The sequence below is a fragment of the Bubalus kerabau genome, unplaced genomic scaffold (genome assembly GCF_029407905.1).
Source record: "Bubalus kerabau isolate K-KA32 ecotype Philippines breed swamp buffalo unplaced genomic scaffold, PCC_UOA_SB_1v2 scaffold_72, whole genome shotgun sequence".
NCBI lineage: Eukaryota > Metazoa > Chordata > Mammalia > Artiodactyla > Bovidae > Bubalus > Bubalus kerabau.
In genome coordinates, this window is record NW_026577926.1 from 1,090,342 (window position 1) to 1,112,720 (window position 22,379).

Sequence of the window (22,379 nt, forward strand, 5' to 3'; positions counted from 1 at the left end):
CCGCAGCCTGCTCCTTCCCGGGCGAGAACGCTAGAAGCTGGGGAGCGCTGGGCGAGGCTCGCCCAGGCCAGAGCAGCCTCTCGGCCGGGGCTCTGCGCTATCGCGCCTGGGCGCAGAGCTGGAGCTCCGCCGCTCTGGCAGCTCGCTCGGTCCTTCCCAGTAACAGGCCCGCAACCCCTCTCTTCTCTCCGGCGTGCTGGGAACTGGGCTTCCAGGCCTGGGCACAGAGCACTTGCCCGGAGCTCTCTGCTCAGGGACTGGTTCCCCTGCGCTGGGGCTGTGCTCTCCCTAGCCCAAACGCACCGGGGAGGGCCCCAAACCACATCCACACGACTCTACGCTGGGGGAGAGCTCCAGGGAAGCCCAGTCTGGCAGGCGCTTGCTGGGCACAAACGGAGTTTCCCTCTGGCTGTGGTGCTGCCTCCCCCAGCCAGGGGCCTGGGACCCTGATCCCCTCCGCCCAGCGCTTAGTCTGGGCGGCCAAGCAACCGCTTGGGAAGGCAGCCCTGGGCGCTCTCTTTGCCTGACAAAGAGCTCTGCTTGCGGGAGGCTTTGGCAGTTTGCACACCCCCGGCCCCTGAGCCTTCTGCAAAGAGGCCTGGCTCCTAGGTCCAAAGGGAAGGCCAGAGCGGAGCTGAGGCCAGCCAGGCGCCAGGCACGTCTCCCACACTCCCGCAGCCTGCTCCTTCCCGGGCGAGAAGGCTAGAAGCTGGGGAGCGCTGGGCGAGGCTCGCCCAGGCCAGAGCAGCCTCTCGGCCGGGGCTCTGCGCTATCGCGCCTGGGCGCAGAGCTGGAGCTCCGCCGCTCTGGCAGCTCGCTCGGTCCTTCCCAGTAACAGGCCCGCAACCCCTCTCTTCTCTCCGGCGTGCTGGGAACTGGGCTTCCAGGCCTGGGCACAGAGCACTTGCCCGGAGCTCTCTGCTCAGGGACTGGTTCCCCTGCGCTGGGGCTGTGCTCTCCCTAGCCCAAACGCAACGGGGAGGGCCCCAAACCACATCCACACGACTCTACGCTGGGGGAGAGCTCCAGGGAAGCCCAGTCTGGCAGGCGCTTGCTGGGCACAAACGGAGTTTTCCTCTGGCTGTGGTGCTGCCTCCCCCAGCCAGGGGCCCTGGGACCCTGATCCCCTCCGCCCAGCGCTTAGTCTGGGCGGCCAAGCAACCGCTTGGGAAGGCAGCCCTGGGCGCTCTCTTTGCCTGACAAAGAGCTCTGCTTGCGGGAGGCTTTGGCAGTTTGCACACCCCCGGCCCCTGAGCCTTCTGCAAAGAGGCCTGGCTCCTAGGTCCAAAGGGAAGGCCAGAGCGGAGCTGAGGCCAGCCAGGCGCCAGGCACGTCTCCCACACTCCCGCAGCCTGCTCCTTCCCGGGCGAGAAGGCTAGAAGCTGGGGAGCGCTGGGCGAGGCTCGCCCAGGCCAGAGCAGCCTCTCGGCCGGGGCTCTGCGCTATCGCGCCTGGGCGCAGAGCTGGAGCTCCGCCGCTCTGGCAGCTCGCTCGGTCCTTCCCAGTAACAGGCCCGCAACCCCTCTCTTCTCTCCGGCGTGCTGGGAACTGGGCTTCCAGGCCTGGGCACAGAGCACTTGCCCGGAGCTCTCTGCTCAGGGACTGGTTCCCCTGCGCTGGGGCTGTGCTCTCCCTAGCCCAAACGCACCGGGGAGGGCCCCAAACCACATTCACACGACTCTACGCTGGGGGAGAGCTCCAGGGAAGCCCAGTCTGGCAGGCGCTTGCTGGGCACAAACGGAGTTTCCCTCTGGCTGTGGTGCTGCCTCCCCCAGCCAGGGGCCCTGGGACCCTGATCCCCTCCGCCCAGCGCTTAGTCTGGGCGGCCAAGCAACCGCTTGTGAAGGCAGCCCTGGGCGCTCTCTTTGCCTGACAAAGAGCTCTGCTTGCGGGAGGCTTTGGCAGTTTGCACACCCCCGGCCCCTGAGCCTTCTGCAAAGAGGCCTGGCTCCTAGGTCCAAAGGGAAGGCCAGAGCGGAGCTGAGGCCAGCCAGGCGCCAGGCACGTCTCCCACACTCCCGCAGCCTGCTCCTTCCCGGGCGAGAACGCTAGAAGCTGGGGAGCGCTGGGCGAGGCTCGCCCAGGCCAGAGCAGCCTCTCGGCCGGGGCTCTGCGCTATCGCGCCTGGGCGCAGAGATGGAGCTCCGCCGCTCTGGCAGCTCGCTCGGTCCTTCCCAGTAACAGGCCCGCAACCCCTCTCTTCTCTCCGGCGTGCTGGGAACCGGGCTTCCAGGTCTGGGCCCAGAGCACTTGCCCGGAGCTCCCTGCTCAGGGACTGGTTCCCCTGCGCTGGGGCTGTGCTCTCCCTAGCCCAAACGCACCGGGGAAGGCCCCAAACCACATCCACACGACTCTACGCTGGGGGAGAGCTCCAGGGAAGCCCAGTCTGGCAGGCGCTTGCTGGGCAAAAACGGAGTTTCCCTCTGGCTGTGGTGCTGCCTCCCCCAGCCAGGGGCCCTGGGACCCTGATTCCCTCCGCCCAGCGCTTAGTCTGGGCGGCCAAGCAACCGCTTGGGAATGCAGCCCTGGGCGCTCTCTTTGCCTGACAAAGAGCTCTGCTTGCGGGAGGCTTTGGCAGTTTGCACACCCCCGGCCCCTGAGCCTTCTGCAAAGAGGCCTGGCTCCTAGGTCCAAAGGGAAGGCCAGAGCGGAGCTGAGGCCAGCCAGGCGCCAGGCACGTCTCCCACACTCCCGCAGCCTGCTCCTTCCCGGGCGAGAAGGCTAGAAGCTGGGGAGCGCTGGGCGAGGCTCGCCCGGGCCAGAGCAGCCTCTCGGCAGGGGCTCTGCGCTATCGCGCCTGGGCGCAGAGCTGGAGCTCCGCCGCTCTGGCAGCTCGCTCGGTCCTTCCCAGTAACAGGCCCGCAACCCCTCTCTTCTCTCCGGCGTGCTGGGAACCGGGCTTCCAGGCCTGGGCACAGAGCACTTGCCCGGAGCTCTCTGCTCAGGGACTGGTTCCCTGTGCTGGGGCAGTGCTCTCCCTAGCCCAAACGCACCGGGGAAGGCCCCAAACCACATCCACACGACTCTACGCTGGGGGAGAGCTCCAGGGAAGCCCAGTCTGGCAGGCGCTTGCTGGGCACAAACGGAGTTTCCCTCTGGCTGTTGTGCTGCCTCCCCCAGCCAGGGGCCCTGGGACCCTGATTCCCTCCGCCCAGCGCTTAGTCTGGGCGGCCAAGCAACCGCTTGGGAAGGCAGCCCTGGGCGCTCTCTTTGCCTGACAAAGAGCTCTGCTTGCGGGAGGCTTTGGCAGTTTGCACACCCCCGGCCCCTGAGCCTTCTGCAAAGAGGCCTGGCTCCTAGGTCCAAAGGGAAGGCCAGAGCGGAGCTGAGGCCAGCCAGGCGCCAGGCACGTCTCCCACACTCCCGCAGCCTGCTCCTTCCCGGGCGAGAAGGCTAGAAGCTGGGGAGCGCTGGGCGAGGCTCGCCCAGGCCAGAGCAGCCTCTCGGCCGGGGCTCTGCGCTATCGCGTCTGGGCGCAGAGCTGGAGCTCCGCCGCTCTGGCAGCTCGCTCGGTCCTTCCCAGTAACAGGCCCGCAACCCCTCTCTTCTCTCCGGCGTGCTGGGTCCGGGCTTCCAGGCCTGGGCACAGAGCACTTGCCTGGAGCTCTCTGCTCAGGGACTGGTTCCCCTGCGCTGGGGCTGTGCTCTCCCTAGCCCAATCGCACCGGGGAAGGCCCCAAACCACATCCACACGACTCTACGCTGGGGGAGAGCTCCAGGGAAGCCCAGTCTGGCAGGCGCTTGCTGGGCACAAACGGAGTTTCCCTCTGGCTGTGGTGCTGCCTCCCCCAGCCAGGGGCCCTGGGACCCTGATCCCCTCCGCCCAGCGCTTAGTCTGGGCGGCCAAGCAACCGCTTGGGAAGGCAGCCCTGGGCGCTCTCTTTGCCTGACAAAGAGCTCTGCTTGCGGGAGGCTTTGGCAGTTTGCACACCCCCGGCCCCTGAGCCTTCTGCAAAGAGGCCTGGCTCCTAGGTCCAAAGGGAAGGCGAGAGCGGAGCTGAGGCCAGCCAGGCGCCAGGCACGTCTCCCACACTCCCGCAGCCTGCTCCTTCCCGGGCGAGAAGGCTAGAAGCTGGGGAGCGCTGGGCGAGGCTCGCCCAGGCCAGAGCAGCCTCTCGGCCGGGGCTCTGCGCTATCGCGCCTGGGCGCAGAGCTGGAGCTCCGCCGCTCTGGCAGCTCGCTCGGTCCTTCCCAGTAACAGGCCCGCAACCCCTCTCTTCTCTCCGGCGTGCTGGGAACTGGGCTTCCAGGCCTGGGCACAGAGCACTTGCCCGGAGCTCTCTGCTCAGGGACTGGTTCCCCTGCGCTGGGGCTGTGCTCTCCCTAGCCCAAACGCACCGGGGAGGGCCCCAAACCACATCCACACGACTCTACGCTGGGGGAGAGCTCCAGGGAAGCCCAGTCTGGCAGGCGCTTGCTGGGCACAAACGGAGTTTCCCTCTGGCTGTGGTGCTGCCTCCCCCAGCCAGGGGCCCTGGGACCCTGATCCCCTCCGCCCAGCGCTTAGTCTGGGCGGCCAAGCAACCGCTTGGGAAGGCAGCCCTGGGCGCTCTCTTTGCCTGACAAAGAGCTCTGCTTGCGGGAGGCTTTGGCAGTTTGCACACCCCCGGCCCCTGAGCCTTCTGCAAAGAGGCCTGGCTCCTAGGTCCAAAGGGAAGGCCAGAGCGGAGCTGAGGCCAGCCAGGCGCCAGGCACGTCTCCCACACTCCCGCAGCCTGCTCCTTCCCGGGCGAGAAGGCTAGAAGCTGGGGAGCGCTGGGCGAGGCTCGCCCAGGCCAGAGCAGCCTCTCGGCCGGGGCTCTGCGCTGTCGCGCCTGGGCGCAGAGCTGGAGCTCCGCCGCTCTGGCAGCTCGCTCGGTCCTTCCCAGTAAGAGGCCCGCAACCCCTCTCTTCTCTCCGGCGTGCTGGGTCCGGGCTTCCAGGCCTGGGCACAGAGCACTTGCCTGGAGCTCTCTGCTCAGGGACTGGTTCCCCTGCGCTGGGTCTGTGCTCTCCCTAGCCCAATCGCACCGGGGAAGGCCCCAAACCACATCCACACGACTCTACGCTGGGGGAGAGCTCCAGGGAAGCCCAGTCTGGCAGGCGCTTGCTGGGCACAAACGGAGTTTCCCTCTGGCTGTGGTGCTGCCTCCCCCAGCCAGGGGCCCTGGGACCCTGATCCCCTCTGCCCAGCGCTTAGTCTGGGCGGCCAAGCAACCGCTTGGGAAGGCAGCCCTGGGCGCTCTCTTTGCCTGACAAAGAGCTCTGCTTGCGGGAGGCTTTGGCAGTTTGCACACCCCCGGCCCCTGAGCCTTCTGCAAAGAGGCCTGGCTCCTAGGTCCAAAGGGAAGGCCAGAGCGGAGCTGAGGCCAGCCAGGCGCCAGGCACGTCTCCCACACTCCCGCAGCCTGCTCCTTCCCGGGCGAGAACGCTAGAAGCTGGGGAGCGCTGGGCGAGGCTCGCCCAGGCCAGAGCAGCCTCTCGGCCGGGGCTCTGCGCTATCGCGCCTGGGCGCAGAGCTGGAGCTCCGCCGCTCTGGCAGCTCGCTCGGTCCTTCCCAGTAACAGGCCCGCAACCCCTCTCTTCTCTCCGGCGTGCTGGGAACTGGGCTTCCAGGCCTGGGCACAGAGCACTTGCCCGGAGCTCTCTGCTCAGGGACTGGTTCCCCTGCGCTGGGGCTGTGCTCTCCCTAGACCAAACGCACCGGGGAGGGCCCCAAACCACATCCACACGACTCTACGCTGGGGGAGAGCTCCAGGGAAGCCCAGTCTGGCAGGCGCTTGCTGGGCACAAACGGAGTTTCCCTCTGGCTGTGGTGCTGCCTCCCCCAGCCAGGGGCCCTGGGACCCTGATCCCCTCCGCCCAGCGCTTAGTCTGGGCGGCCAAGCAACCGCTTGGGAAGGCAGCCCTGGGCGCTCTCTTTGCCTGACAAAGAGCTCTGCTTGCGGGAGGCTTTGGCAGTTTGCACAGCCCCGGCCCCTGAGCCTTCTGCAAAGAGGCCTGGCTCCTAGGTCCAAAGGGAAGGCCAGAGCGGAGCTGAGGCCAGCCAGGCGCCAGGCACGTCTCCCACACTCCCGCAGCCTGCTCCTTCCCGGGCGAGAACGCTAGAAGCTGGGGAGCGCTGGGCGAGGCTCGCCCAGGCCAGAGCAGCCTCTCGGCCGGGGCTCTGCGCTATCGCGCCTGGGCGCAGAGCTGGAGCTCCGCCGCTCTGGCAGCTCGCTCGGTCCTTCCCAGTAACAGGCCCGCAACCCCTCTCTTCTCTCCGGCGTGCTGGGAACTGGGCTTCCAGGCCTGGGCACAGAGCACTTGCCCGGAGCTCTCTGCTCAGGGACTGGTTCCCCTGCGCTGGGGCTGTGCTCTCCCTAGCCCAAACGCACCGGGGAGGGCCCCAAACCACATCCACACGACTCTACGCTGGGGGAGAGCTCCAGGGAAGCCCAGTCTGGCAGGCGCTTGCTGGGCACAAACGGAGTTTCCCTCTGGCTGTGGTGCTGCCTCCCCCAGCCAGGGGCCCTGGGACCCTGATCCCCTCCGCCCAGCGCTTAGTCTGGGCGGCCAAGCAACCGCTTGGGAAGGCAGCCCTGGGCGCTCTCTTTGCCTGACAAAGAGCTCTGCTTGCGGGAGGCTTTGGCAGTTTGCACACCCCCGGCCCCTGAGCCTTCTGCAAAGAGGCCTGGCTCCTAGGTCCAAAGGGAAGGCCAGAGCGGAGCTGAGGCCAGCCAGGCGCCAGGCACGTCTCCCACACTCCCGCAGCCTGCTCCTTCCCGGGCGAGAACGCTAGAAGCTGGGGAGCGCTGGGCGAGGCTCGCCCAGGCCAGAGCAGCCTCTCGGCCGGGGCTCTGCGCTATCGCGCCTGGGCGCAGAGCTGGAGCTCCGCCGCTCTGGCAGCTCGCTCGGTCCTTCCCAGTAACAGGCCCGCAACCCCTCTCTTCTCTCCGGCGTGCTGGGAACTGGGCTTCCAGGCCTGGGCACAGAGCACTTGCCCGGAGCTCTCTGCTCAGGGACTGGTTCCCCTGCGCTGGGGCTGTGCTCTCCCTAGCCCAAACGCACCGGGGAGGGCCCCAAACCACATCCACACGACTCTACGCTGGGGGAGAGCTCCAGGGAAGCCCAGTCTGGCAGGCGCTTGCTGGGCACAAACGGAGTTTCCCTCTGGCTGTGGTGCTGCCTCCCCCAGCCAGGGGCCCTGGGACCCTGATTCCCTCCGCCCAGCGCTTAGTCTGGGCGGCCAAGCAACCGCTTGGGAAGGCAGCCCTGGGCGCTCTCTTTGCCTGACAAAGAGCTCTGCTTGCGGGAGGCTTTGGCAGTTTGCACACCCCCGGCCCCTGAGCCTTCTGCAAAGAGGCCTGGCTCCTAGGTCCAAAGGGAAGGCCAGAGCGGAGCTGAGGCCAGCCAGGCGCCAGGCACGTCTCCCACACTCCCGCAGCCTGCTCCTTCCCGGGCGAGAACGCTAGAAGCTGGGGAGCGCTGGGCGAGGCTCGCCCAGGCCAGAGCAGCCTCTCGGCCGGGGCTCTGCGCTATCGCGCCTGGGCGCAGAGCTGGAGCTCCGCCGCTCTGGCAGCTCGCTCGGTCCTTCCCAGTAACAGGCCCGCAACCCCTCTCTTCTCTCCGGCGTGCTGGGTCCGGGCTTCCAGGCCTGGGCACAGAGCACTTGCCTGGAGCTCTCTGCTCAGGGACTGGTTCCCCTGCGCTGGGGCTGTGCTCTCCCTAGCCCAATCGCACCGGGGAAGGCCCCAAACCACATCCACACGACTCTACGCTGGGGGAGAGCTCCAGGGAAGCCCAGTCTGGCAGGCGCTTGCTGGGCACAAACGGAGTTTCCCTCTGGCTGTGGTGCTGCCTCCCCCAGCCAGGGGCCCTGGGACCCTGATCCCCTCCGCCCAGCGCTTAGTCTGGGCGGCCAAGCAACCGCTTGGGAAGGCAGCCCTGGGCGCTCTCTTTGCCTGACAAAGAGCTCTGCTTGCGGGAGGCTTTGGCAGTTTGCACACCCCCGGCCCCTGAGCCTTCTGCAAAGAGGCCTGGCTCCTAGGTCCAAAGGGAAGGCGAGAGCGGAGCTGAGGCCAGCCAGGCGCCAGGCACGTCTCCCACACTCCCGCAGCCTGCTCCTTCCCGGGCGAGAAGGCTAGAAGCTGGGGAGTGCTGGGCGAGGCTCGCCCAGGCCAGAGCAGCCTCTCGGCCGGGGCTCTGCGCTATCGCGCCTGGGCGCAGAGCTGGAGCTCCGCCGCTCTGGCAGCTCGCTCGGTCCTTCCCAGTAACAGGCCCGCAACCCCTCTCTTCTCTCCGGCGTGCTGGGAACTGGGCTTCCAGGCCTGGGCACAGAGCACTTGCCCGGAGCTCTCTGCTCAGGGACTGGTTCCCCTGCGCTGGGGCTGTGCTCTCCCTAGCCCAAACGCACCGGGGAGGGCCCCAAACCACATCCACACGACTCTACGCTGGGGGAGAGCTCCAGGGAAGCCCAGTCTGGCAGGCGCTTGCTGGGCACAAACGGAGTTTCCCTCTGGCTGTGGTGCTGCCTCCCCCAGCCAGGGGCCCTGGGACCCTGATCCCCTCCGCCCAGCGCTTAGTCTGGGCGGCCAAGCAACCGCTTGGGAAGGCAGCCCTGGGCGCTCTCTTTGCCTGACAAAGAGCTCTGCTTGCGGGAGGCTTTGGCAGTTTGCACACCCCCGGCCCCTGAGCCTTCTGCAAAGAGGCCTGGCTCCTAGGTCCAAAGGGAAGGCCAGAGCGGAGCTGAGGCCAGCCAGGCGCCAGGCACGTCTCCCACACTCCCGCAGCCTGCTCCTTCCCGGGCGAGAAGGCTAGAAGCTGGGGAGCGCTGGGCGAGGCTCGCCCAGGCCAGAGCAGCCTCTCGGCCGGGGCTCTGCGCTGTCGCGCCTGGGCGCAGAGCTGGAGCTCCGCCGCTCTGGCAGCTCGCTCGGTCCTTCCCAGTAAGAGGCCCGCAACCCCTCTCTTCTCTCCGGCGTGCTGGGTCCGGGCTTCCAGGCCTGGGCACAGAGCACTTGCCTGGAGCTCTCTGCTCAGGGACTGGTTCCCCTGCGCTGGGGCTGTGCTCTCCCTAGCCCAATCGCACCGGGGAAGGCCCCAAACCACATCCACACGACTCTACGCTGGGGGAGAGCTCCAGGGAAGCCCAGTCTGGCAGGCGCTTGCTGGGCACAAACGGAGTTTCCCTCTGGCTGTGGTGCTGCCTCCCCCAGCCAGGGGCCCTGGGACCCTGATCCCCTCTGCCCAGCGCTTAGTCTGGGCGGCCAAGCAACCGCTTGGGAAGGCAGCCCTGGGCGCTCTCTTTGCCTGACAAAGAGCTCTGCTTGCGGGAGGCTTTGGCAGTTTGCACACCCCCGGCCCCTGAGCCTTCTGCAAAGAGGCCTGGCTCCTAGGTCCAAAGGGAAGGCCAGAGCGGAGCTGAGGCCAGCCAGGCGCCAGGCACGTCTCCCACACTCCCGCAGCCTGCTCCTTCCCGGGCGAGAACGCTAGAAGCTGGGGAGCGCTGGGCGAGGCTCGCCCAGGCCAGAGCAGCCTCTCGGCCGGGGCTCTGCGCTATCGCGCCTGGGCGCAGAGCTGGAGCTCCGCCGCTCTGGCAGCTCGCTCGGTCCTTCCCAGTAACAGGCCCGCAACCCCTCTCTTCTCTCCGGCGTGCTGGGAACTGGGCTTCCAGGCCTGGGCACAGAGCACTTGCCCGGAGCTCTCTGCTCAGGGACTGGTTCCCCTGCGCTGGGGCTGTGCTCTCCCTAGACCAAACGCACCGGGGAGGGCCCCAAACCACATCCACACGACTCTACGCTGGGGGAGAGCTCCAGGGAAGCCCAGTCTGGCAGGCGCTTGCTGGGCACAAACGGAGTTTCCCTCTGGCTGTGGTGCTGCCTCCCCCAGCCAGGGGCCCTGGGACCCTGATCCCCTCCGCCCAGCGCTTAGTCTGGGCGGCCAAGCAACCGCTTGGGAAGGCAGCCCTGGGCGCTCTCTTTGCCTGACAAAGAGCTCTGCTTGCGGGAGGCTTTGGCAGTTTGCACAGCCCCGGCCCCTGAGCCTTCTGCAAAGAGGCCTGGCTCCTAGGTCCAAAGGGAAGGCCAGAGCGGAGCTGAGGCCAGCCAGGCGCCAGGCACGTCTCCCACACTCCCGCAGCCTGCTCCTTCCCGGGCGAGAACGCTAGAAGCTGGGGAGCGCTGGGCGAGGCTCGCCCAGGCCAGAGCAGCCTCTCGGCCGGGGCTCTGCGCTATCGCGCCTGGGCGCAGAGCTGGAGCTCCGCCGCTCTGGCAGCTCGCTCGGTCCTTCCCAGTAACAGGCCCGCAACCCCTCTCTTCTCTCCGGCGTGCTGGGAACTGGGCTTCCAGGCCTGGGCACAGAGCACTTGCCCGGAGCTCTCTGCTCAGGGACTGGTTCCCCTGCGCTGGGGCTGTGCTCTCCCTAGCCCAAACGCACCGGGGAGGGCCCCAAACCACATCCACACGACTCTACGCTGGGGGAGAGCTCCAGGGAAGCCCAGTCTGGCAGGCGCTTGCTGGGCACAAACGGAGTTTCCCTCTGGCTGTGGTGCTGCCTCCCCCAGCCAGGGGCCCTGGGACCCTGATCCCCTCCGCCCAGCGCTTAGTCTGGGCGGCCAAGCAACCGCTTGGGAAGGCAGCCCTGGGCGCTCTCTTTGCCTGACAAAGAGCTCTGCTTGCGGGAGGCTTTGGCAGTTTGCACACCCCCGGCCCCTGAGCCTTCTGCAAAGAGGCCTGGCTCCTAGGTCCAAAGGGAAGGCCAGAGCGGAGCTGAGGCCAGCCAGGCGCCAGGCACGTCTCCCACACTCCCGCAGCCTGCTCCTTCCCGGGCGAGAACGCTAGAAGCTGGGGAGCGCTGGGCGAGGCTCGCCCAGGCCAGAGCAGCCTCTCGGCCGGGGCTCTGCGCTATCGCGCCTGGGCGCAGAGCTGGAGCTCCGCCGCTCTGGCAGCTCGCTCGGTCCTTCCCAGTAACAGGCCCGCAACCCCTCTCTTCTCTCCGGCGTGCTGGGAACTGGGCTTCCAGGCCTGGGCACAGAGCACTTGCCCGGAGCTCTCTGCTCAGGGACTGGTTCCCCTGCGCTGGGGCTGTGCTCTCCCTAGCCCAAACGCACCGGGGAGGGCCCCAAACCACATCCACACGACTCTACGCTGGGGGAGAGCTCCAGGGAAGCCCAGTCTGGCAGGCGCTTGCTGGGCACAAACGGAGTTTCCCTCTGGCTGTGGTGCTGCCTCCCCCAGCCAGGGGCCCTGGGACCCTGATTCCCTCCGCCCAGCGCTTAGTCTGGGCGGCCAAGCAACCGCTTGGGAAGGCAGCCCTGGGCGCTCTCTTTGCCTGACAAAGAGCTCTGCTTGCGGGAGGCTTTGGCAGTTTGCACACCCCCGGCCCCTGAGCCTTCTGCAAAGAGGCCTGGCTCCTAGGTCCAAAGGGAAGGCCAGAGCGGAGCTGAGGCCAGCCAGGCGCCAGGCACGTCTCCCACACTCCCGCAGCCTGCTCCTTCCCGGGCGAGAAGGCTAGAAGCTGGGGAGCGCTGGGCGAGGCTCGCCCAGGCCAGAGCAGCCTCTCGGCCGGGGCTCTGCGCTATCGCGCCTGGGCGCAGAGCTGGAGCTCCGCCGCTCTGGCAGCTCGCTCGGTCCTTCCCAGTAACAGGCCCGCAACCCCTCTCTTCTCTCCGGCGTGCTGGGTCCGGGCTTCCAGGCCTGGGCACAGAGCACTTGCCTGGAGCTCTCTGCTCAGGGACTGGTTCCCCTGCGCTGGGGCTGTGCTCTCCCTAGCCCAATCGCACCGGGGAAGGCCCCAAACCACATCCACACGACTCTACGCTGGGGGAGAGCTCCAGGGAAGCCCAGTCTGGCAGGCGCTTGCTGGGCACAAACGGAGTTTCCCTCTGGCTGTGGTGCTGCCTCCCCCAGCCAGGGGCCCTGGGACCCTGATCCCCTCCGCCCAGCGCTTAGTCTGGGCGGCCAAGCAACCGCTTGGGAAGGCAGCCCTGGGCGCTCTCTTTGCCTGACAAAGAGCTCTGCTTGCGGGAGGCTTTGGCAGTTTGCACACCCCCGGCCCCTGAGCCTTCTGCAAAGAGGCCTGGCTCCTAGGTCCAAAGGGAAGGCCAGAGCGGAGCTGAGGCCAGCCAGGCGCCAGGCACGTCTCCCACACTCCCGCAGCCTGCTCCTTCCCGGGCGAGAAGGCTAGAAGCTGGGGAGCGCTGGGCGAGGCTCGCCCAGGCCAGAGCAGCCTCTCGGCCGGGGCTCTGCGCTATCGCGCCTGGGCGCAGAGCTGGAGCTCCGCCGCTCTGGCAGCTCGCTCGGTCCTTCCCAGTAACAGGCCCGCAACCCCTCTCTTCTCTCCGGCGTGCTGGGAAGTGGGCTTCCAGGCCTGGGCACAGAGCACTTGCCCGGAGCTCTCTGCTCAGGGACTGGTTCCCCTGCGCTGGGGCTGTGCTCTCCCTAGCCCAAACGCACCGGGGAGGGCCCCAAACCACATCCACACGACTCTACGCTGGGGGAGAGCTCCAGGGAAGCCCAGTCTGGCAGGCGCTTGCTGGGCACAAACGGAGTTTCCCTCTGGCTGTGGTGCTGCCTCCCCCAGCCAGGGGCCCTGGGACCCTGATCCCCTCCGCCCAGCGCTTAGTCTGGGCGGCCAAGCAACCGCTTGGGAAGGCAGCCCTGGGCGCTCTCTTTGCCTGACAAAGAGCTCTGCTTGCGGGAGGCTTTGGCAGTTTGCACACCCCCGGCCCCTGAGCCTTCTGCAAAGAGGCCTGGCTCCTAGGTCCAAAGGGAAGGCCAGAGCGGAGCTGAGGCCAGCCAGGCGCCAGGCACGTCTCCCACACTCCCGCAGCCTGCTCCTTCCCGGGCGAGAAGGCTAGAAGCTGGGGAGCGCTGGGCGAGGCTCGCCCAGGCCAGAGCAGCCTCTCGGCCGGGGCTCTGCGCTATCGCGCCTGGGCGCAGAGCTGGAGCTCCGCCGCTCTGGCAGCTCGCTCGGTCCTTCCCAGTAACAGGCCCGCAACCCCTCTCTTCTCTCCGGCGTGCTGGGAACTGGGCTTCCAGGCCTGGGCACAGAGCACTTGCCCGGAGCTCTCTGCTCAGGGACTGGTTCCCCTGCGCTGGGGCTGTGCTCTCCCTAGCCCAAACGCAACGGGGAGGGCCCCAAACCACATCCACACGACTCTACGCTGGGGGAGAGCTCCAGGGAAGCCCAGTCTGGCAGGCGCTTGCTGGGCACAAACGGAGTTTTCCTCTGGCTGTGGTGCTGCCTCCCCCAGCCAGGGGCCCTGGGACCCTGATCCCCTCCGCCCAGCGCTTAGTCTGGGCGGCCAAGCAACCGCTTGGGAATGCAGCCCTGGGCGCTCTCTTTGCCTGACAAAGAGCTCTGCTTGCGGGAGGCTTTGGCAGTTTGCACACCCCCGGCCCCTGAGCCTTCTGCAAAGAGGCCTGGCTCCTAGGTCCAAAGGGAAGGCCAGAGCGGAGCTGAGGCCAGCCAGGCGCCAGGCACGTCTCCCACACTCCCGCAGCCTGCTCCTTCCCGGGCGAGAACGCTAGAAGCTGGGGAGCGCTGGGCGAGGCTCGCCCAGGCCAGAGCAGCCTCTCGGCCGGGGCTCTGCGCTATCGCGCCTGGGCGCAGAGCTGGAGCTCCGCCGCTCTGGCAGCTCGCTCGGTCCTTCCCAGTAACAGGCCCGCAACCCCTCTCTTCTCTCCGGCGTGCTGGGAACTGGGCTTCCAGGCCTGGGCACAGAGCACTTGCCCGGAGCTCTCTGCTCAGGGACTGGTTCCCCTGCGCTGGGGCTGTGCTCTCCCTAGCCCAAACGCACCGGGGAGGGCCCCAAACCACATCCACACGACTCTACGCTGGGGGAGAGCTCCAGGGAAGCCCAGTCTGGCAGGCGCTTGCTGGGCACAAACGGAGTTTCCCTCTGGCTGTGGTGCTGCCTCCCCCAGCCAGGGGCCCTGGGACCCTGATTCCCTCCGCCCAGCGCTTAGTCTGGGCGGCCAAGCAACCGCTTGGGAAGGCAGCCCTGGGCGCTCTCTTTGCCTGACAAAGAGCTCTGCTTGCGGGAGGCTTTGGCAGTTTGCACACCCCCGGCCCCTGAGCCTTCTGCAAAGAGGCCTGGCTCCTAGGTCCAAAGGGAAGGCCAGAGCGGAGCTGAGGCCAGCCAGGCGCCAGGCACGTCTCCCACACTCCCGCAGCCTGCTCCTTCCCGGGCGAGAACGCTAGAAGCTGGGGAGCGCTGGGTGAGGCTCGCCCAGGCCAGAGCAGCCTCTCGGCCGGGGCTCTGCGCTATCGCGCCTGGGCGCAGAGCTGGAGCTCCGCCGCTCTGGCAGCTCGCTCGGTCCTTCCCAGTAACAGGCCCGCAACCCCTCTCTTCTCTCCGGCGTGCTGGGAAGTGGGCTTCCAGGCCTGGGCACAGAGCACTTGCCCGGAGCTCTCTGCTCAGGGACTGGTTCCCCTGCGCTGGGGCTGTGCTCTCCCTAGCCCAAACGCACCGGGGAGGGCCCCAAACCACATCCACACGACTCTACGCTGGGGGAGAGCTCCAGGGAAGCCCAGTCTGGCAGGCGATTGCTGGGCACAAACGGAGTTTCCCTCTGGCTGTGGTGCTGCCTCCCCCAGCCAGGGGCCCTGGGACCCTGATCCCCTCCGCCCAGCGCTTAGTCTGGGCGGCCAAGCAACCGCTTGGGAAGGCAGCCCTGGGCGCTCTCTTTGCCTGACAAAGAGCTCTGCTTGCGGGAGGCTTTGGCAGTTTGCACACCCCCGGCCCCTGAGCCTTCTGCAAAGAGGCCTGGCTCCTAGGTCCAAAGGGAAGGCCAGAGCGGAGCTGAGGCCAGCCAGGCGCCAGGCACGTCTCCCACACTCCCGCAGCCTGCTCCTTCCCGGGCGAGAACGCTAGAAGCTGGGGAGCGCTGGGCGAGGCTCGCCCAGGCCAGAGCAGCCTCTCGGCCGGGGCTCTGCGCTATCGCGCCTGGGCGCAGAGCTGGAGCTCCGCCGCTCTGGCAGCTCGCTCGGTCCTTCCCAGTAACAGGCCCGCAACCCCTCTCTTCTCTCCGGCGTGCTGGGAACTGGGCTTCCAGGCCTGGGCACAGAGCACTTGCCCGGAGCTCTCTGCTCAGGGACTGGTTCCCCTGCGCTGGGGCTGTGCTCTCCCTAGCCCAAACGCACCGGGGAGGGCCCCAAACCACATCCACACGACTCTACGCTGGGGGAGAGCTCCAGGGAAGCCCAGTCTGGCAGGCGCTTGCTGGGCACAAACGGAGTTTCCCTCTGGCTGTGGTGCTGCCTCCCCCAGCCAGGGGCCCTGGGACCCTGATCCCCTCCGCCCAGCGCTTAGTCTGGGCGGCCAAGCAACCGCTTGGGAAGGCAGCCCTGGGCGCTCTCTTTGCCTGACAAAGAGCTCTGCTTGCGGGAGGCTTTGGCAGTTTGCACACCCCCGGCCCCTGAGCCTTCTGCAAAGAGGCCTGGCTCCTAGGTCCAAAGGGAAGGCCAGAGCGGAGCTGAGGCCAGCCAGGCGCCAGGCACGTCTCCCACACTCCCGCAGCCTGCTCCTTCCCGGGCGAGAAGGCTAGAAGCTGGGGAGCGCTGGGCGAGGCTCGCCCAGGCCAGAGCAGCCTCTCGGCCGGGGCTCTGCGCTATCGCGCCTGGGCGCAGAGCTGGAGCTCCGCCGCTCTGGCAGCTCGCTCGGTCCTTCCCAGTAACAGGCCCGCAAGCCCTCTCTTCTCTCCGGCGTGCTGGGAACTGGGCTTCCAGGCCTGGGCACAGAGCACTTGCCCGGAGCTCTCTGCTCAGGGACTGGTTCCCCTGCGCTGGGGCTGTGCTCTCCCTAGCCCAAACGCACCGGGGAGGGCCCCAAACCACATCCACACGACTCTACGCTGTGGGAGAGCTCCAGGGAAGCCCAGTCTGGCAGGCGCTTGCTGGGCACAAACGGAGTTTCCCTCTGGCTGTGGTGCTGCCTCCCCCAGCCAGGGGCCCTGGGACCCTGATCCCCTCCGCCCAGCGCTTAGTCTGGGCGGCCAAGCAACCGCTTGGGAAGGCAGCCCTGGGCGCTCTCTTTGCCTGACAAAGAGCTCTGCTTGCGGGAGGCTTTGGCAGTTTGCACAGCCCCGGCCCCTGAGCCTTCTGCAAAGAGGCCTGGCTCCTAGGTCCAAAGGGAAGGCCAGAGCGGAGCTGAGGCCAGCCAGGCGCCAGGCACGTCTCCCACACTCCCGCAGCCTGCTCCTTCCCGGGCGAGAAGGCTAGAAGCTGGGGAGCGCTGGGCGAGGCTCGCCCAGGCCAGAGCAGCCTCTCGGCCGGGGCTCTGCGCTATCGCGCCTGGGCGCAGAGCTGGAGCTCCGCAGCTCTGGCAGCTCGCTCGGTCCTTCCCAGTAACAGGACCGCAACCCCTCTCTTCTCTCCGGCGTGCTGGGAAGTGGGCTTCCAGGCCTGGGCACAGAGCACTTGCCCGGAGCTCTCTGCTCAGGGACTGGTTCCCCTGCGCTGGGGCTGTGCTCTCCCTAGCCCAAACGCACCGGGGAGGGCCCCAAACCACATCCACACGACTCTACGCTGGGGGAGAGCTCCAGGGAAGCCCAGTCTGGCAGGCGCTTGCTGGGCACAAACGGAGTTTCCCTCTGGCTGTGGTGCTGCCTCCCCCAGCCAGGGGCCCTGGGACCCTGATTCCCTCCGCCCAGCGCTTAGTCTGGGCGGCCAAGCAACCGCTTGGGAAGGCAGCCCTGGGCGCTCTCTTTGCCTGACAAAGAGCTCTGCTTGCGGGAGGCTTTGGCAGTTTGCACACCCCCGGCCCCTGAGCCTTCTGCAAAGAGGCCTGGCTCCTAGGTCCAAAGGGAAGGCCAGAGCGGAGCTGAGGCCAGCCAGGCGCCAGGCACGTCTCCCACACTCCCGCAGCCTGCTCCTTCCCGGGCGAGAACGCTAGAAGCTGGGGAGCGCTGGGTGAGGCTCGCCCAGGCCAGAGCAGCCTCTCGGCCGGGGCTCTGCGCTATCGCGCCTGGGCGCAGAGCTGGAGCTCCGCCGCTCTGGCAGCTCGCTCGGTCCTTCCCAGTAACAGGCCCGCAACCCCTCTCTTCTCTCCGGCGTGCTGGGAAGTGGGCTTCCAGGCCTGGGCACAGAGCACTTGCCCGGAGCTCTCTGCTCAGGGACTGGTTCCCCTGCGCTGGGGCTGTGCTCTCCCTAGCCCAAACGCACCGGGGAGGGCCCCAAACCACATCCACACGACTCTACGCTGGGGGAGAGCTCCAGGGAAGCCCAGTCTGGCAGGCGATTGCTGGGCACAAACGGAGTTTCCCTCTGGCTGTGGTGCTGCCTCCCCCAGCCAGGGGCCCTGGGACCCTGATCCCCTCCGCCCAGCGCTTAGTCTGGGCGGCCAAGCAACCGCTTGGGAAGGCAGCCCTGGGCGCTCTCTTTGCCTGACAAAGAGCTCTGCTTGCGGGAGGCTTTGGCAGTTTGCACACCCCCGGCCCCTGAGCCTTCTGCAAAGAGGCCTGGCTCCTAGGTCCAAAGGGAAGGCCAGAGCGGAGCTGAGGCCAGCCAGGCGCCAGGCACGTCTCCCACACTCCCGCAGCCTGCTCCTTCCCGGGCGAGAACGCTAGAAGCTGGGGAGCGCTGGGCGAGGCTCGCCCAGGCCAGAGCAGCCTCTCGGCCGGGGCTCTGCGCTATCGCGCCTGGGCGCAGAGCTGGAGCTCCGCCGCTCTGGCAGCTCGCTCGGTCCTTCCCAGTAACAGGCCCGCAACCCCTCTCTTCTCTCCGGCGTGCTGGGAACTGGGCTTCCAGGCCTGGGCACAGAGCACTTGCCCGGAGCTCTCTGCTCAGGGACTGGTTCCCCTGCGCTGGGGCTGTGCTCTCCCTAGCCCAAACGCACCGGGGAGGGCCCCAAACCACATCCACACGACTCTACGCTGGGGGAGAGCTCCAGGGAAGCCCAGTCTGGCAGGCGCTTGCTGGGCACAAACGGAGTTTCCCTCTGGCTGTGGTGCTGCCTCCCCCAGCCAGGGGCCCTGGGACCCTGATCCCCTCCGCCCAGCGCTTAGTCTGGGCGGCCAAGCAACCGCTTGGGAAGGCAGCCCTGGGCGCTCTCTTTGCCTGACAAAGAGCTCTGCTTGCGGGAGGCTTTGGCAGTTTGCACACCCCCGGCCCCTGAGCCTTCTGCAAAGAGGCCTGGCTCCTAGGTCCAAAGGGAAGGCCAGAGCGGAGCTGAGGCCAGCCAGGCGCCAGGCACGTCTCCCACACTCCCGCAGCCTGCTCCTTCCCGGGCGAGAAGGCTAGAAGCTGGGGAGCGCTGGGCGAGGCTCGCCCAGGCCAGAGCAGCCTCTCGGCCGGGGCTCTGCGCTATCGCGCCTGGGCGCAGAGCTGGAGCTCCGCCGCTCTGGCAGCTCGCTCGGTCCTTCCCAGTAACAGGCCCGCAAGCCCTCTCTTCTCTCCGGCGTGCTGGGAACTGGGCTTCCAGGCCTGGGCACAGAGCACTTGCCCGGAGCTCTCTGCTCAGGGACTGGTTCCCCTGCGCTGGGGCTGTGCTCTCCCTAGCCCAAACGCACCGGGGAGGGCCCCAAACCACATCCACACGACTCTACGCTGTGGGAGAGCTCCAGGGAAGCCCAGTCTGGCAGGCGCTTGCTGGGCACAAACGGAGTTTCCCTCTGGCTGTGGTGCTGCCTCCCCCAGCCAGGGGCCCTGGGACCCTGATCCCCTCCGCCCAGCGCTTAGTCTGGGCGGCCAAGCAACCGCTTGGGAAGGCAGCCCTGGGCGCTCTCTTTGCCTGACAAAGAGCTCTGCTTGCGGGAGGCTTTGGCAGTTTGCACAGCCCCGGCCCCTGAGCCTTCTGCAAAGAGGCCTGGCTCCTAGGTCCAAAGGGAAGGCCAGAGCGGAGCTGAGGCCAGCCAGGCGCCAGGCACGTCTCCCACACTCCCGCAGCCTGCTCCTTCCCGGGCGAGAAGGCTAGAAGCTGGGGAGCGCTGGGCGAGGCTCGCCCAGGCCAGAGCAGCCTCTCGGCCGGGGCTCTGCGCTATCGCGCCTGGGCGCAGAGCTGGAGCTCCGCAGCTCTGGCAGCTCGCTCGGTCCTTCCCAGTAACAGGACCGCAACCCCTCTCTTCTCTCCGGCGTGCTGGGAAGTGGGCTTCCAGGCCTGGGCACAGAGCACTTGCCCGGAGCTCTCTGCTCAGGGACTGGTTCCCCTGCGCTGGGGCTGTGCTCTCCCTAGCCCAAACGCACCGGGGAGGGCCCCAAACCACATCCACACGACTCTACGCTGGGGGAGAGCTCCAGGGAAGCCCAGTCTGGCAGGCGCTTGCTGGGCACAAACGGAGTTTCCCTCTGGCTGTGGTGCTGCCTCCCCCAGCCAGGGGCCCTGGGACCCTGATCCCCTCCGCCCAGCGCTTAGTCTGGGCGGCCAAGCAACCGCTTGGGAAGGCAGCCCTGGGCGCTCTCTTTGCCTGACAAAGAGCTCTGCTTGCGGGAGGCTTTGGCAGTTTGCACACCCCCGGCCCCTGAGCCTTCTGCAAAGAGGCCTGGCTCCTAGGTCCAAAGGGAAGGCCAGAGCGGAGCTGAGGCCAGCCAGGCGCCAGGCACGTCTCCCACACTCCCGCAGCCTGCTCCTTCCCGGGCGAGAACGCTAGAAGCTGGGGAGCGCTGGGCGAGGCTCGCCCAGGCCAGAGCAGCCTCTCGGCCGGGGCTCTGCGCTATCGCGCCTGGGCGCAGAGCTGGAGCTCCGCCGCTCTGGCAGCTCGCTCGGTCCTTCCCAGTAACAGGCCCGCAACCCCTCTCTTCTCTCCGGCGTGCTGGGTCCGGGCTTCCAGGCCTGGGCACAGAGCACTTGCCTGGAGCTCTCTGCTCAGGGACTGGTTCCCCTGCGCTGGGGCTGTGCTCTCCCTAGCCCAATCGCACCGGGGAAGGCCCCAAACCACATCCACACGACTCTACGCTGGGGGAGAGCTCCAGGGAAGCCCAGTCTGGCAGGCGCTTGCTGGGCACAAACGGAGTTTCCCTCTGGCTGTGGTGCTGCCTCCCCCAGCCAGGGGCCCTGGGACCCTGATCCCCTCCGCCCAGCGCTTAGTCTGGGCGGCCAAGCAACCGCTTGGGAAGGCAGCCCTGGGCGCTCTCTTTGCCTGACAAAGAGCTCTGCTTGCGGGAGGCTTTGGCAGTTTGCACACCCCCGGCCCCTGAGCCTTCTGCAAAGAGGCCTGGCCCCTAGGTCCAAAGGGAAGGCGAGAGCGGAGCTGAGGCCAGCCAGGCGCCAGGCACGTCTCCCACACTCCCGCAGCCTGCTCCTTCCCGGGCGAGAACGCTAGAAGCTGGGGAGCGCTGGGCGAGGCTCGCCCAGGCCAGAGCAGCCTCTCGGCCGGGGCTCTGCGCTATCGCGCCTGGGCGCAGAGCTGGAGCTCCGCCGCTCTGGCAGCTCGCTCGGTCCTTCCCAGTAACAGGCCCGCAACCCCTCTCTTCTCTCCGGCGTGCTGGGAAGTGGGCTTCCAGGCCTGGGCACAGAGCACTTGCCCGGAGCTCTCTGCTCAGGGACTGGTTCCCCTGCGCTGGGGCTGTGCTCTCCCTAGCCCAAACGCACCGGGGAGGGCCCCAAACCACATCCACACGACTCTACGCTGGGGGAGAGCTCCAGGGAAGCCCAGTCTGGCAGGCGCTTGCTGGGCACAAACGGAGTTTCCCTCTGGCTGTGGTGCTGCCTCCCCCAGCCAGGGGCCCTGGGACCCTGATCCCCTCCGCCCAGCGCTTAGTCTGGGCGGCCAAGCAACCGCTTGGGAAGGCAGCCCTGGGCGCTCTCTTTGCCTGACAAAGAGCTCTGCTTGCGGGAGGCTTTGGCAGTTTGCACACCCCCGGCCCCTGAGCCTTCTGCAAAGAGGCCTGGCTCCTAGGTCCAAAGGGAAGGCCAGAGCGGAGCTGAGGCCAGCCAGGCGCCAGGCACGTCTCCCACACTCCCGCAGCCTGCTCCTTCCCGGGCGAGAAGGCTAGAAGCTGGGGAGCGCTGGGCGAGGCTCGCCCAGGCCAGAGCAGCCTCTCGGCCGGGGCTCTGCGCTATCGCGCCTGGGCGCAGAGCTGGAGCTCCGCCGCTCTGGCAGCTCGCTCGGTCCTTCCCAGTAACAGGCCCGCAACCCCTCTCTTCTCTCCGGCGTGCTGGGAACTGGGCTTCCAGGCCTGGGCACAGAGCACTTGCCCGGAGCTCTCTGCTCAGGGACTGGTTCCCCTGCGCTGGGGCTGTGCTCTCCCTAGCCCAAACGCAACGGGGAGGGCCCCAAACCACATCCACACGACTCTACGCTGGGGGAGAGCTCCAGGGAAGCCCAGTCTGGCAGGCGCTTGCTGGGCACAAACGGAGTTTTCCTCTGGCTGTGGTGCTGCCTCCCCCAGCCAGGGGCCCTGGGACCCTGATCCCCTCCGCCCAGCGCTTAGTCTGGGCGGCCAAGCAACCGCTTGGGAATGCAGCCCTGGGCGCTCTCTTTGCCTGACAAAGAGCTCTGCTTGCGGGAGGCTTTGGCAGTTTGCACACCCCCGGCCCCTGAGCCTTCTGCAAAGAGGCCTGGCTCCTAGGTCCAAAGGGAAGGCGAGAGCGGAGCTGAGGCCAGCCAGGCGCCAGGCACGTCTCCCACACTCCCGCAGCCTGCTCCTTCCCGGGCGAGAACGCTAGAAGCTGGGGAGCGCTGGGCGAGGCTCGCCCAGGCCAGAGCAGCCTCTCGGCCGGGGCTCTGCGCTATCGCGCCTGGGCGCAGAGCTGGAGCTCCGCCGCTCTGGCAGCTCGCTCGGTCCTTCCCAGTAACAGGCCCGCAACCCCTCTCTTCTCTCCGGCGTGCTGGGAACTGGGCTTCCAGGCCTGGGCACAGAGCACTTGCCCGGAGCTCTCTGCTCAGGGACTGGTTCCCCTGCGCTGGGGCTGTGCTCTCCCTAGACCAAACGCACCGGGGAGGGCCCCAAACCACATCCACACGACTCTACGCTGGGGGAGAGCTCCAGGGAAGCCCAGTCTGGCAGGCGCTTGCTGGGCACAAACGGAGTTTCCCTCTGGCTGTGGTGCTGCCTCCCCCAGCCAGGGGCCCTGGGACCCTGATCCCCTCCGCCCAGCGCTTAGTCTGGGCGGCCAAGCAACCGCTTGGGAAGGCAGCCCTGGGCGCTCTCTTTGCCTGACAAAGAGCTCTGCTTGCGGGAGGCTTTGGCAGTTTGCACAGCCCCGGCCCCTGAGCCTTCTGCAAAGAGGCCTGGCTCCTAGGTCCAAAGGGAAGGCCAGAGCGGAGCTGAGGCCAGCCAGGCGCCAGGCACGTCTCCCACACTCCCGCAGCCTGCTCCTTCCCGGGCGAGAACGCTAGAAGCTGGGGAGCGCTGGGCGAGGCTCGCCCAGGCCAGAGCAGCCTCTCGGCCGGGGCTCTGCGCTATCGCGCCTGGGCGCAGAGCTGGAGCTCCGCCGCTCTGGCAGCTCGCTCGGTCCTTCCCAGTAACAGGCCCGCAACCCC